Raw genomic sequence first — 15859 nt, 5'->3', positions numbered from 1 at the left:
AGAGCTTTTAGAATAGAAGAAGCAGGGAGAAGTTAGAAGTAGGACAGAAGTATTAGCGTAGAAACAGAGCAATAAGGAGCATATTAGATAAAGACCATGACCCTAAGATTGTGTGTGAAGTTACTATAGAAATCTTTTACCCCCTCCTTCCCTCCTGAGAAGCATTTTACCTTTGGGACCCTGGGTAGGGGATGGAGCTGGTCTTTTAGCCATTACACATGACTAATCCAAGACAAGTTTCTTCTAAACATTTTAATTGGGTCTTATTTAGGATTCAGCTTTATTCTTTCATGTGTAGACAACCAGTTGTCCCAATACTATTTATTGTTTGAGAAGAAAATGCTTTCTCCACTGAAATTGTTCAGACATTATTGGACATCAATCGCTATGTGTATACAATGATTAATTTCTGGACTCTCAGGGTTTTTGCCAATTACATGTTTACTTGGTCTGCATCTGTGTATACATGCGTTTGCATGTACATATGTATATGTGTGTGATTGCATGTGGAGGCCTGGAGTGGACATCGAGAATCATCCTTGATCCCTTATCCAGCTTATTGTCAGGGTCTCTCAGTGAAATTCAGAGCTTGCCAATAAATTTCCCTAGCCAGCTTGCTCTGGCCTGCTCTGCCTTCCTAGGCTTCAAGTGCTGAGTCCACCCAGCATTTATGTGGGTCCTAGGAATCTGACCCTTGATCTCCAGCCTTGTCCAAGAAGTGCTTCACCACTGAGCTGTCTCCTTAGCCCAGATTCTGTTTTATTGTGTTGGACTGAATGTAGTCCTTGCTGTGATGTCACACTGTCTTTGCTACCATGGCTCTTCACTAAGTTTTTTAATTAGAGATCACAATTCTTCCCACTTTATTAAGACTGATGTGGCTTTCTTGGATACCTCACAACTTCATATGCTTGCTAGGAACAGTTTGTCAACTTGTCCTCCCCCATCCAAAATAAATGAATAAATGAAAGGAAGGAAAAGAAGGCTGGGATTTGGGTGAGAACTATGTTGCATCTGTTGATGGGTTTGTGGACTATTCCCATCCTGTCAAAATGGGCTTACATCATGCTGAGCCAAAAGGCAGAGGGATGCCCTACACTTTAACTTTCTTTACCAAGTCTACGGCCATACCACCCTGAACGCGCCCGATCTCGGAAACTTTCTTTACCAAGACATTAGATTTTCTTGAACAAATCTTCCTCTATTTCTATAGGCCCCTAAGACAGTTCCAAGAGACTTACATTTTTTTAGATAGCTTTCAACAATTACTGTTCTTTCTCCAGAGCAGACTCCACGGGGCTGTTGATAACTGCAATCTGGAAAGTCTTGGAAACCTTTTCTTAAGAACAATGGCGAGATCTGTTTCATGTTTCAGATATTCACAAAGGCTGTAGAGAAGGAAAAACACCAATGAAGCAATCACTGGGCAAGTTAATTATGTGTGGGATTTGAGGAGAATTGTGGACACACACTTGGTATTGTATTTCTAAAAATATGTAGCCTCATTTCATTAGCACATCTCTGTTATTCCAGGAACCTTGGGGTATCATTAGACCAGATTGCTATAATAACATCAACCAACATTTGTGTGACACTTAACACTGTTAGTTTTTCATTTGCATAATCTTATAGTAGTTGGATGGGGATGAACTTGTTCATGATGGAACTCTCGACTCTTATCATCTTCACCTCATCTTTCCTTTCTGTTGTGTTTGGCATAAAGAATTGAGGGAAGGGAATTTAAGCCCCACCAGAGAAGAAATGTTAGGCTGTAATCCACTCAATAATTTCCCTTCATAAAGCCTCGGTTTCTTCACATCTATTAAGGGTATATAATATGCGTGACAGAGTATGTATTATTTATTCATATTGTACTTAGATTCAAAAATAATGGAAGGTACATTTCAAAAAACCCACCCAGCAAGAGAAACTAAATAAGAATGAGAAAGAGACAAAGAGGAATGTCAGTGTTGAAAAATAAGGTGGTGCACCTGGGACCTCTGGTTGCACCGCAGAAAGCCGTGTTTCCAGGGAGATTCCTCAGTCCTGCACAAACGCCCTCCTAACAGCAGCAGTTACCACTGACTTCTTCCAATATGCCAAGCCAGCTCTAAGCACTTTACTCTTACAACAGTCCTATCTGCTAATTCATTATGATTTTTAATCATATTACAGAACAAGACTGAAATACAACAGCCTCAAGTAACTTGCCCAAGTCCCTGAGGTGGTCATTTGATGAAGCTTGAACTCAAAAGACCTACAAACGCAGAACTGGGTCCTTCAACAGAAGTCCCCAGATATACGAGCATTCCCACATATGTACTATTAACCAAATATTGCAAAAGAAATATTATTGTTTACATAATCTGTCCTGTGTATTAACAAAACCATTTTCTTATAAATATCAACCTTTCAAACATGTGCCCACGACTTCCTCTACACAGGCACAGTTCTGGGTCCTACGATACAACAATGTCTAAAACAGGTGCAGCAGGTGCCCTTGTAGGGAAATGTGCATTAGAAGCAAATTTGTGTTCCAGGAAGAAGGTGGCAAGAAGATGACTGTTACTAGGGGCTCCATAATTTTTAACTGGAGCTTTGAGAAAAGATTTCAGTGAGAGTGAGACTGGCTGAGAGATAGCCTCATGACCACCTAAGGAAGGAATGCTTTAGGTAGGAGGAATCATGGGCAAAGAGGCTGCCTTGGAAGGGGCTTGGTATGTCTGAGGCATAACAAATCAAATAAGTGCAAGGAAAACACTAAGAACACCGTGCTGGCTAATTTGCGTTGCAAACTTCACTGGATGAAGGCCATTAATGAATTACAACTTTGGATTTGTCTATGAGAGTGTTCCAGAGAGAGTTAATTAGAGAGGAGAGAGACCCATCCTGTATGCAGAAGTAACTACCACACAGTTTTGGGACCTCAAATTTGTAAGAGAGGGGAAAGGAGAAAAGTTTAATAAGGAATTCCCTTTGCTGCATTTTCTCATCCACCAGGATGTGAGCAAGATGCCTCATGCTCCTGATGATGACACCAAGAGAGCCATTTGTGCATTTGCCTTCTCTGCCATGATGGCAGTGTCTCCCCAACCATAAGTCAAATAAATCATTCCTCCCTTAAGTGGCATCTGACCACTAATTTGTTCTCAATAATGAGATGATGAGTGAACACAGAACTGGGATAATGTTATATCTTAATGGGCAAAACATGAAATGATGTCAGGTGCAGACTTTGGTGTTTGTTGCGGGTGAAGTCAAGACTTCGGCAAATGATTGACATGACATGTCCCATATTTTGAAATGACTTCTGTTTGATGTGCTGAAACTGATTTTAAGAAGGAAAAGGGAACCAGAGAAATTTGGGAAGAGGTTATATTAGTTTTCCAGGGAGAGGGGAGTGTGTTTAGCTCATGATGTAGCAGGAGGGTTAATGAGAGAGAACATGTCATTATAGTGTTGAGGTTAGTTCTGTAAGAATTTGATGACTTACACACAGAAAGAAGGAAAGGAGATCACAGGGAAGACTCCAATATATTGACAAGCTTAAAAGACAGGGCTGTCATTAACTGCAGAATTAGTCTGTGGGTTAAGAAGTTCACTTCTGGATAATGTAAGTTTAAGTCATTAGATTACAGCTAGGGGGATTTAATAAGCCCTTAGAAGTATGATTCCAGGGAGAGGTTTGAGGCTGGAAATTTTAAAATGATCATCTTATAAATTATTTTTAAGGTTACAAGACTCAGTAAGTGCCTGGGAATGAATGTAAATTTAAGGAGAAGCCAACTTGAGCCATAGGGCTCTCCTGTATGAAGACTTGTGGGACAATGGGAAATCTATTTTGAAGGATTTTCTTTTAGAGGAAGGAGTGGATGTGGTAGGGAGACATTGAGATGACCATGATGGAGAGCCAGGAAGAAATACTATCAGGGAGAAGAGAGCAGCTAGCAAACACTGTTGGTGATCAGGACGCATAGGACTGAGAGTTAGCCATCGGCACATGGAGGTCACTGTAATCTTGACATGAACATTTTCTGGACATCTGGGCTTGCACTCCAATGCCTGGGGATTGCCTGCAGACTGCCACAGAGCTTCCCATCCCAAGGGGAGTAATGCACCCCAGATCCCAGGTCTTCTCTACCACCAATGAGACCAGGGGACCAGCATGTCCAGGTAAAAAAGGCCCCACATCCAGGTCTGCCTTCCAGTGCCTGGGGACTGCCTACTGACTGCCACAGAGGCTTCTATTCCGGCGGGAGCCAAGCACCCCAGATCCCAGGTCTTCTTCTCCACCAATGGGACCAGGGGACCTGGTGGGAGACTACACACCACACCCCAGATTCCTGGGCTTCTTCTCCACCCATGGGACCAGGACTAGGGCAAGGAATAGAAGAACTACCAGAGTATTGGACTTGCTTGCACCCACCGAAAGGGAACTCTGGTTCCCTAACCACCAGACCAGCAAGGGGCTCTTTCTGCACCCACTAGAAGAAGAGATGGGAAAGAGACAAAACAAAAACACACTCAACAACAGAAAAACAAATATGACACCACCAGATTCTAGAGACTCCACACCAGCAAGACTCCAACATTCCAATGCAATTGAAGCAGAGAGAATGACCTTAAAAACAACTTCATAAAAATGATAGAGGCCCTAAAAGAGGATATAGGAAAATCCCTCAAAGAAATGGAAGAAAAAGCAATCCAAAAAATGCAAGAAATGGAAGAAAAAACAAACCAAAAAATTCATAAAATTCAACAAATGGACAAAAAGACCAAGCAAAAATTGCAAGAAACAATTCAAGCGGTGCAAGCATTGACAACTGAAATAGAGACAATAAAAAACACAATCTGAAGGAAGGCTGGAGATAGAAAAGCTGGGTAAATGGTCAGGTACTACAGATACAAGCATAACCAACAGAATACAAGAGATGGAAGAGAGAATCTCAGGTGTTGAAGATACACTAGGAGAAATTGATTCATCAACCAAAGAAAATCTTAAGCCCAACAAATCCTTAACACAAAACATCCAGGAAATATGGGACACCATGAAAAGACCAAACTTAAGAATAATAGGTATAAGAAGGTGAAGAAAACCACCTCAAAGGGGCAGGAAACACATTCAACAATATCATAGAAGAAAACTTTCCCAAGCTAAAGAAAGACATGCCAAGGAAGGTACAGGAAGCTTACAGAACACCAAATAGAGTGGACCACAAAAAAGCCCCCTCGCCACATAACAATCAAGACCCCAAATATACAGAATAAAGAAAGAATATTAAGAGCAGCTAAGGAAAAAGGCCAAGTAACATATAAAGGCAAACCTATCAGAATTACACCTAACTTCTCCATGGAAACTCTGAAAGCCAGAAGGTCCTGGATAGATATTCTACAAACACTAAGAGACCATGGATACCAGCCCAGATTACTATGCCCAGAAAAGCTCTCAATCACTATAGATGGAGAAAACAAGATATTCCATGACAAAACTAGATTCAAGCAATACATATCCACTAACCCAGCCCTACAGAAACTTCTGGAACAAAAACTTCAACCCAAGAAAGTTAACTACAACCAGAAAAACATAGGCATTAGATAATCCCACTTCACCAACAGCCAAAAGAACAAAGGGGCGGAATTCCACACATAATTCCACTACCAACAACCATTCCAAATCAAAGAAGAATGAGCAATCAATGGTCATTAATATCCCTCAATATTAATGTCCTTAACTCACCCATAAAAAGACACAGACTAACAGAATGGATGTGAAGACAGAACCCATCCTTCTGGTGCATACAAGAAACACACCTCACCCTCAAAAACAGATATTACCTCAGAGTTAAAAGTTGGGAAAAGATTTTCCAATCAAATGGACCCAAGAAACAAGTGGGGATAGTAATCCTAATATCTACCAAATTAGACTTTAAAATAAAATCAATCAAAAGAGATGAAGGAGGTCATTACATACTCATCACAGGAGAAATCCATCAAGATGAAGTTTCAGTTCTGGAAATCTATACCCCAAATACAAAGGCATCCACATTCTCAAAAGAAACATTACTAAAATTCAAATCACATGTAAAGCCCCACACACTTATAGTGGGAGACTTCAACATCCCATTCTCACCACTAGACAGGAATACTAGACAGAAACTTAACAAAGAAGCAAAGGGTCAATAGGAGTTATGACCCAATTGGGATTAACAGACGTCTATAGAACATTTCATCCACATAAAAAAGAATATACCTACTTCTCACCACCACATGGAACCATCTCAAAAATCGACCACATACTTGGCAACAAATGAATCCTTAGCAGGTACAAAAAAATTGGAATAACTCCATGCATCTTATCAGACCACCATGTGTTAAAATTAGAATTCAACAATAACACAAATTGCAGAAACCTTACAAACTCATGGAAATTGAATAATGCACAATTGCATCATTCCTGAGTCAAAGAAGAAATTAAAAAAGAAATTAAAGACTTCCTCGAATAAAATGAGAATGAAGACATAATATATCCAAACCTGTGGGACACTTTGAAAGCAGTGCTACGGGGGAAGTTCATAGCACTAAGTGCCCACATGAAGAAACTGGAGAATAGTTACACTAGAGAATTAACAGCACAGCTGAAAGCTCTAGAACACAAAGAAGCAAACTCCCCCAGGAGGAGTAGACACCAGGAAATAATCAAACTGAGGGCTGAAATCAATAAAGTAGAAACTAGGAAAACAATACAAAGAATCAATACAACAAAGAGATGGTTCTTTGAGAAAATCAACAAGATAGACAAACCTTTGTCCAAACTTACCAACAGCAGAATGTGAACATGCAAATTAACAAAATCAGAAATGAAAAGGGGGACATAACAACAGACTCTGAGGAAATTCAGAGAATCATCAGGTAATACTTTGAAAACCTGTACTCCACAAAATTTAAAGGAAATGGACAATTTTCTGGATAGCTATCACTTGCCAAAATTAAATCAAGAACAGATTAGCAATTTAAATAGACCTATAAACCCTAGGGAAATAGAAGCAGTCATCGAATATCTACCAACCCAAAAAAAAAAAAAAAAAAAAAGCTCAGGTCCAGATGGCCTCAGTGCAGAATTCTACCAGAAATTCAAAGAACAGCTTATACCAGTCCTTCTCAAAGTATTCCATGCAATAGAATCAGAAGGGTCTTTGCCAAACTCTTTCTATGAGGCTTCAATTACTTTGATCCCCAAGCCACACAAAGACACAACTAAGAAAGAGAACTTCAGACCAATATCCCTCATGAACATTGATGCAAAAATACTCAATAAAATACTGGCAAATCAGAGCCAAGAACACATCAAAACAATCATGCACCATGATCAAGTAGGCTTCATTTCAGGGATACAGGATTGGCTCAACATACAAAAAATCTATTAATGTAATCCACCATATAAACAAGCTGAGAAACAAAAATCACATGATCATCTCACTAGATGCTGATAAAGCCTTTGACAAATCCCTTCATGATAAAGGTCTTAGAGAATAACAGGAAATTAACCTTAACATAATAAAAGCTATATACAGCAAACCAACAGCCAACATCAAACTAAATGGACAGAAACTCAACGCAATTCCTCTAAAATCAGGAATAAGACAAGGCTGCCCAGTCTTGGGGTAATGCTAACCAAACAAGTGAAAGACCTGTATCACAAGAACTTTGAATCTTTAAAGAAAGAAATTAAAGAAGCCCTCAGAAAATGGAAAGATCCCCATGCTCTTGGATAGGTAGGATCAATGTAGTAAAAATGGCAATCTTGCCAAAAGCAATCTACAGATTCAATGCAATCCCCATTAAAATACCAGCACAATTCTTCATAGACCTTGAAAGAACAATAATCAATTTTGTATGGAAAAACAAAAGACCCAGGATAACCAAAACAACCTTACTCAACAAAGCAACATCTGGAGGCATCACTATCCCTGGCCTCCAGCTCTATTATATAGCTGTAGTCCTGGAAACAGTTTGGTATTGGCAGAAAAATAGACAGGTAGACCAATGGAATCGAATAGAATACCCTGATATTAACCCATAGATGTAGAATATCTGATCTTTGACAAAGAAACTAAAAATATACAATGGAAAAAAGAAAGTATCTTTAACAAATGGTGCTGGCATAACTGGTTGATGGCATGTAGAAGAATGCGGATAGATCCATGTCTATTGCTATGTACAAAACTTAAGTCCAAATGGATCAAAGACCTCAACATAAATCCAGCCACATTGAACCTGTTAAAGAGAAAGTGGGTGGTACCCTTGAACGAATTGGTACAGGAGACAGCTTGCTGAACATAACACCAGTAGCACAGACAGTGAGGTCAACAATTAATAAGTGGGACCTTCTGAAACTGAGAAGCCCCAGTAAGGCAAAGGACACAGTCAGCAAGACAAAAAGGCAGCCCACAGAATGGGAAAAGATATTTAGTAACCCCACATCTAACAGAGGGCTGATCTCCACAATTTACAAAGAACTCAAGAAGCAAGTCTCCAAAATACCAAAGGATCCAATTAAAAAGTGGGCTACAGAACTAAATAGAGAATTCTCAATAGAGGAGTCTAAAATGGCTGAGAGGCACTTGAGAGCTCAACATCCTTAGGCATCAGGGAAATGCAAATCAAAACAACTCTGAGATACCATCTCACTCTTGTCAGAATGGCTAAAATCAAAAACACCGACGACAATTTATGCTGGAGAGGATGTGGTGAAAGGGGGACACTCCTCCATTTCTGGTGGGAGTGCCAACTGGTTCAGCCACTTTGGAAATCAGTATGGGCATTCCTCAGAAAAATGGGAATAAACCTACCACAAGACCCAGCAACTCCACTCTTAGGCATATATCCAAAAGATTCATATTCATACAACAAGGACATCTGTTCAGCTATGTTCATAGCAGCATTATTTGTAATAGTCAGAACTTGGAAGCAACCTAGATGCCCCTCCACCAAAGAGTGGATAAAGAAAACGTGGTACATTTACACAATGGAGTACTATTCAGCAGAAAAAAAACAATGGACTCCTGAAATTTGCAGGTAAATGGATGGCACTAGAAGAAACCATCCTGAGTGAGGTAACCCAGTCACAAAAAGAGAAACATGGCATGCACTCTCTCATATATGGATTTTAGACATAGATCTGGAGAATGCCAGCCTACAATCCTACTGCCAGAGAGTCTGGGAAACAGAACTTTCATTCAATGCCTAATGGAAGCAGAGTCTGACTCCTACAACTAAACACTGAGCTGAACTCAAGGAATCCAGTGACAGAGAGGGAGGACTGATGAGCAAAGGGGTTAAGACTGGGCTGGTTTAACCCCCAGAAACAGCTGACCTGACAAGGGTTAACTCTTGAATCCCAGACTGATGGCTGGGATTCCAGCATGGAACTGATCAAGACCCCCTGAACGTGGGTGTCAGAGAGGAGGCCTAGGGAATCTATTGGGCCTTGGGTAGTAGATCAGTATTTATCCCGGGTATACAAATGAACTTTGGGCACCCATCCAACAATGAGAGATGCACTCTCACCCTGGACTCCCAGGGGAGAATCTAGGCCCTGCCCTGGATGAAATGCCAGACTATGGACACCCCCATGGAGGGGCTCACCCTCCCTGGGGAAATGAGGGGAGATTGGGGGGGTTGGTGGGAGGGTGTGGGATGCAGAGAGGGAAAGGGAGAGGGACCTGGGATTGATATGTGAAGCAACCTTGTTTCTAATTTAAATTTAAATTTAAAAATAAAAATTAAAAAAGAACAGTTTCTGGGCAAGGGAGAGGTGAACAGTTTTAGGAAAGATGATCAGAGTTCAGCAAACTGGTCTCTACCAGCTAAATCCATGTTTCATAAAGTCAGTCTTAGTAGATTGTGACTATTTGATTTTGTGCTGTCTGTGGAAGACTTAAATAGTTCCAGCAGAGCCTGCAGACCAGAAAAGCCTGATATAATACATTTTCTAACTCATGATATCGAGAGTACTCCAGATTTTCTTAAAAGCAGCAGAATTTAACTGCATTTGGGAGAGGAAGTGGGGTCAGGAAAGAGATAAGCCCTCTGGAGACAGATTGTCATGTACTTAGCTGGATCTTAATCTGTGTGGATCCAGAAAACTCAACACTGAAGGGCTGTTCCTCACAGCAATTCTCTATATCACCTCAAGGTACTGTTAACAATGTATTTTAAATGTATCTTTGTGTTATAAGCCAAGGTTCTGGTTTCTAGATTCCTCGTTTCAATATAGATTCAAGAAGTAATGGCATCATCTTCCAATTTTTCACTTCTCTTCTAAAAATTTTTGCAATTTATTCCTATTTATGTGTATGTATGTGAATGGGGTTGCTTGTCTGTATGTGCAGCGCATGAGTGCAGTTCCTGTGGAGACCAGAAGAGGGCATCACATTTTTGGAACTGGTGTGAAAGGCAGTTGTAAACCACTTAGTGTGGGTGCTGGGAGTTGAACCAAGCTCCTCTGCATGAGCAGCATGTGCTTTTGATCACTGAGCCATTTCCCCAGCCCCTCTTTTCTCCTTTTTACTTTTATTTTATCTTTTCAAGTTGTGTGTGTGTGTGTGTGTGTGTGTGTGTGTGTGTGTGTTCATGTGTGTGCGTGCACATGTAGATACCTGTAAAGGCCAGAAGAGGTTATTATATCTCTTGGAGCTGGAGTTGCAAATAGTTGTGAGGTACCTGACATAGCTTCTGGAAACTGAACCTGGGCCCTCTGCAGGAGCAACAAGAGCTCTCAACAACTGAACTAAGTCTCCTCCATCACCCCATTTCTATATTTCATTTTAGATTGAAGGATGCATAATTAGTGCTTTGGCTGCTTAGGCCTCCAAGCCCCAGAAGTGTGAATGTCATGTGCCATGAGTCCACAGTGCAGTTGTCTCAGCTAAACTTCAGTAACATTATGGCCTGTTCAAAGGAAGAATTTACAGTCCCTAATCTGAAGTAGTCTGGTATCTGGACAGAAATAAGACAAGGATGTGTCTTTGTGACAACACAAAGCAGCATTTGATAATGCTTCAGTGGGTTTTCAGAGGCTGGACTGAGCTGTTGCTTTTTCTGTTCTCCTGCCTTTCCTGTTCCAGTGGACAGCAATTCCTTCTTGCCAGTTGCTCAGGCTGGAATCCTTGGCTCTCTCACATCCCTCTGTCTACTTTCCCAAGGAATATAGCTAGCTCTGCCTTTGAGGAACATCCAAAATTCAACCACCTCTGCCACCCTCAGGGCTAGCCTCCTTCTTCTTTACTCCATCCCCATCCAGGCATCTTCTATCTGTTATTCACTGGAGGCACAGAGGTGCCAATGCTACCAGTGAGCTGGCTGGGATGGCTTTGCTCATCTGGGATGGAAACCACCAGAAGGAGAGGAATAGTCCTTCTGGTATTTGTGGCTATACCAGTCATAAGGCTTCCCAGAGAAATAACTGAATATATATATATATATATATGTATATATATATATGTCAAGGAACATTTATTACTTTAGATTCAGGCTGGTAAACAAGCAATGATCATCAGCCTTCAGTCTTCTGGATGGGCTGAGAACCTGGTATCTGCTTGGTCCATAAAGTTGGATGCCTCAGCAGTCCACATCTGGGGACGAAGGAGGATTCCTGAAGAACCACTGACCTTCAGCCCACTCTAGGAGGCAGAGAAGCAGTGTTCTGGTGTCTGCAGAGAGTGGCAGCATCAACGGAGGAGATGCACTCACCTGCACAGAGTGATGGGAGGCCGAGAAGAGCAATGCTTCCTTTCCTCCGACCTCTTGGCACCTGGACTGGACAGTGCTGCCCACTCTAGGGGAGGGTCTTCCTCTTCCAGTTAAATTTTCTAGGACACATTCTCTTAGTTCATCCTAGATCTAATCAAGTTGACAGCCTAGAGTAACTGCTGCAATAGTCATTTTGAGTGTCGAAGGCTTATTGGCTAGATGGGTAGTACTAGAGGTTTATAGCTCAAAACACTGAGAACTAGAGTTTCGTGATTCCAGGCCTCCTTAAAATTCAGAGATGTACAGGTGCTTACATTAGAAGTTCACCTTGCTGAGTTCTGATTGCCAGCAGTCTGGTCCTCAGCAGCTAGTGTAATCCTTAGCCTTCAGAAGCAGCCAATCGCAGTTGGCAGCAGTGCACACCAACTAGTTACTGCTTTCAAGATTTGGGGGCTGGGATCCATGGCCTTCAAAGCTTGGAAGCTTCCAGGATCTCTTCCAGTGACCATGGCTTCAGTTTCCCACCTACCCACGTCTGCTTTCTGTAGGCTCGGCTCTGACTCCCTCACCTTCTTAGTTCTCCTGCTCTTCACGGTCTTTTTATGTTCCCTCCCGATTCTGCCATTGTCTGCTCTTTGGGACTCTTCAGCTGCTCTTTCCATATGACTGCCATTGCTGCTAATGCTGGCACCACCAAGATGGTAATTGCTGCCACCTCTGCTGCAACTTCTCCTTTGTCACTGGCTCCGTCTACTCTACTCGTGATAATATGACACCATTTAACAGAAGCATTCTATGGGGCTTAATATAGGAAAAACACAAGAATATCTTTCTCTGCTGACTTAAATGGTAATATAAACAATGTAATTACTGTGCTGTGGCTTGGATATGCTATGCAAACCAAGGGTTGTATTTTCACAAATCACAGCATAGCTTCCAGATTCACTAAGCACTGGCTTCTTGCTGAGGCAATGAGGAAGTTCGCCTTTGTCTTGTGTTCTTGGGTAAAGATAGCCTTGGCATCATTTAAAGCTTACCAGGACTGGCTCTACCTGGATGCTTCCTGGCTGAGATGGTGCCTTTTCAGACTGCTTCAGGCTGTCAGGAGCAACCCTAACTGGATCAAGGCCTCCTGGACTGCTTCCGTTTTCGTGGTCTTACAGCTAAAGTGTTGCCAGAGTGATTGGAAAACACCCAAATAGCAAGACAGATATGAGGAAAGTCTGAGCTGTAGTCAGAGAAAGGACTGCTGGGATGATAACAGCTTCTCACTCTCAAGCTTCTAGGCACAAGAGAAGGACTGAAGGACGGTATTCTGCCACTCAAAAGCTTGAATGGCTAATTCATGGTGGTTTCACATTCAAAGGAAGACAAACAATAGCAAAAAGAGGGGGTGCTTACAAAAAAGATGTAAAGAAAATAGAACAAAAGCAACATTCTCAACAGAACGTGGTATAGCAGTCTAGCTCCTACCCCAGAGCCCTAGGGAGAGAGTTGAGTTCTCTGGCTCAGCAGCAGATTCCTGACTTGACTTTCTCCCTTGCAATCTATTCTTGGTAGAGAGCCAGAGTGGCTCCTTTGAGACCAGTCAGACCAGGTCACTCTTCTGTTAGAAATCTCACCATGTCATCCGGAGTCAAAACTAAAGCTCTGACTAGCCCTCCAGCTGTAAATGAAGGGGCTTTGCTATTGTTGAGTCATTGTCTCCCTAGCTTCTCTTATGATGGTGATCCTTGCCTTCAAGCCTTGAATGAATCACCAGGTACCTTCCTCTGTGTACTTATTTGACTCCTTCCCTCAACTCTGGAATGTTTACTTCAGATTCTACCACAAGGAAGCTTCTCTATTCCTCTCCAATATTTCCAATACTTCAGCCATTTCTAAGTCCTGGTTGTCACTGTTGTCTTTCTCATTCTTTGTCCCTTATCCCTTCATTTCATGTCACTCACTTGTAACATTGACACATGTGGTCTATTCATGATTGTTTGTCTTTTTCCAGATTGCAAATCCATGGCATTCTTGACTTGTTTTTCTGGGTACCTAAACAGTACCTGGTATGTAAAATGTTCAATACCTATTTGCTGAATATTTGCATGAACATGGACTAGGTATTAGGCATGACTAACTTCTTTAAGTCTATCAGAGTTGAATTTGCTCAAGCTTCCATCATCATCATATATCATCGTCTTGGTGGAAAGGAGAAAACATAAGCACTTAAATATATTTCCCAAGAGATTCTTTTGTCTGGATACCAGAAAAGAATCCTGGGAAAAGAAAGGGAATTACAGAACTATGTGAACTATTTCACCGTTGTTCTTTTTCCAGAATACATCTCTGCTTCCTTGAATGGAAATAGCGAAAATAAGTCAATCAGTTTTGTCCACAATTAATTCTCCAAAGAAATTCAGTCTTCTCCCTTCTTTGCAGGTGGAATATACATTGAGAAAGAGAGAAAAGCAGCATCAGCTTGGAGAGGCTCTAAGGATTGTCCTTGACCCTTCTCCACACTGATAGTATCATTATCATTTTCTTTATCTATTGAGGTAGATTAGCCTAGACAGGATAGGGATGTCATAGGATATTTTATTAGGGAGAAGTCACTTACATGAGAAGCCAAGAACCCAAGGTCAGTGCTCTGCTGCTCTCTGAGACCTGATTGGAACCCCAAGAGAGAGCTCTCTTTCCCCTCAACTCTTTTATCCCCCCACACCTTCTACATTCCTGTGATCATTCCCAAATGAGCATGGTCAGCTCTGCAGGTACACAAGATCTCTCCCTACACTATTCCATTGTTGAGGGACATCAAGACTGTCTCAGTTTCCTGACTGTTGTTAGTAGTATGGCAGTAAGCAATCCTGTGATGTACTTGAGTATTTTGGATGTACACACCTAGAAGCAGAATAGCTGGGTCATTTGCTGTTTTACAAGACATCATCATACTGACTTCCATAGTGGCCACATCAGTTTGCAGTCACACTAACAGTGTACAGGGCTCCCCTTTCTCCACAGCCTCACTGGAAAACATTTCCTTGATTTATGTTTTCCTGATGGTTAAGGATGCTGAACACTTTTTAAAATATTTACGGACCATTTATAGTTCTTTTGAGAACATTTTCAATTCATTAACCCACTTGGTGTTTGGCTTTTGATGTTTAGTTCTTGGGATTCTTTACAGATTCTAGACATTGCTCTTTTATCTGATGTACAGTTTTGAAGAATTGGTTTTTTCCCATTATGCAGGCCACCTCTTCATAGAATTGGGATCTGAAATCTATGAAACAGGGAGAGACCTACAGTAGAGACATACTATATAACTCAACTTCAGCTTCCAGGAGTCCTGACTACAGCTCCTTGAGCCTTGGGAGGAAAGCTAAAGGGAGAAAAGTTTCTTGGCCTTATTTGTCATAGAATTCCCAACTGTAATTGACCACTCATGGTTACCCTTTCTTCCTCAGAGAATAGTTTATGGTCTCATTGTCTGTTTCTTCAACTAGGACCAGAAAGGCAAGGTCAAAAGAACAAGGGATGGGAGCTCTGCAGCTAACAACATTCGCTGTGTTTGCAGACAACTGGAGTTCTGTTCCCAGCACCCATGTGAATGGCTCACATGCACCTGCAACATCATCTCCAGGGTCTTGCACTCTCTTCTGGCTTCTGTGGGTGCTGCGTTCACATGCACATACTACTCACAAACATACACACACATAATTAAAAGTAAAATAAAATCCCATTTTAAAAGCGAGGTTGGATTTCAGGGGTTGGCTTCACATGCCATGTCATCTCACTTGAATTCTTCCCTAGCATCTTTAGAACAAGTTGCAAAAAGTGCATTGGGTTACGCGTTTCTCCCATAGATACATGACCCAAAAGCCAGGAGAGCAATGGGCTTGTTGTAAATGTGTCCACCACTTTTGTTTAATTAAGGGCTACTAAACCTTTGCAGCAATAAACTGAGGAGGAGCTAGGCTTTGCTTCTGCAAAGCCAGACTTTGATTTCATGGCAATCATAAAATGAAGGAGGAAAAGGTGTCCTGCTGAGCACATCCTATTTCTGTCAAGTATGTTTATGACTCAGTGTGGACTCAGACGGCTCGGAATCGGAAGACTC

The 15859-nt window shown here is 41.5% G+C and overlaps 1 long non-coding RNA gene across 1 annotated transcript in view; it reads right to left on the bottom strand.

The window, feature by feature from the left end:
- Window positions 1-13381, bottom strand: part of LOC121137259 — a 34336-nt gene extending 20955 nt beyond the window's left edge. The window contains exons 1-2 of the long non-coding RNA XR_005874510.1: window positions 13225-13381; window positions 1242-1388 (exon numbers count right to left, since the gene is read on the bottom strand). This is a non-coding gene — a long non-coding RNA (uncharacterized LOC121137259). The remainder of the gene's footprint in view (window positions 1-1241; window positions 1389-13224) is intronic.
- Between the last annotated feature and the right edge of the window lie 2478 nt (window positions 13382-15859).

The sequence above is a fragment of the Mesocricetus auratus genome, unplaced genomic scaffold (assembly GCF_017639785.1).
Source record: "Mesocricetus auratus isolate SY011 unplaced genomic scaffold, BCM_Maur_2.0 Super-Scaffold_100676, whole genome shotgun sequence".
Taxonomy (NCBI): domain Eukaryota; kingdom Metazoa; phylum Chordata; class Mammalia; order Rodentia; family Cricetidae; genus Mesocricetus; species Mesocricetus auratus.
The sequence above is the reverse complement of the archived record's forward strand: the minus strand, read 5'-3'. Positions and strand labels throughout refer to the sequence as shown.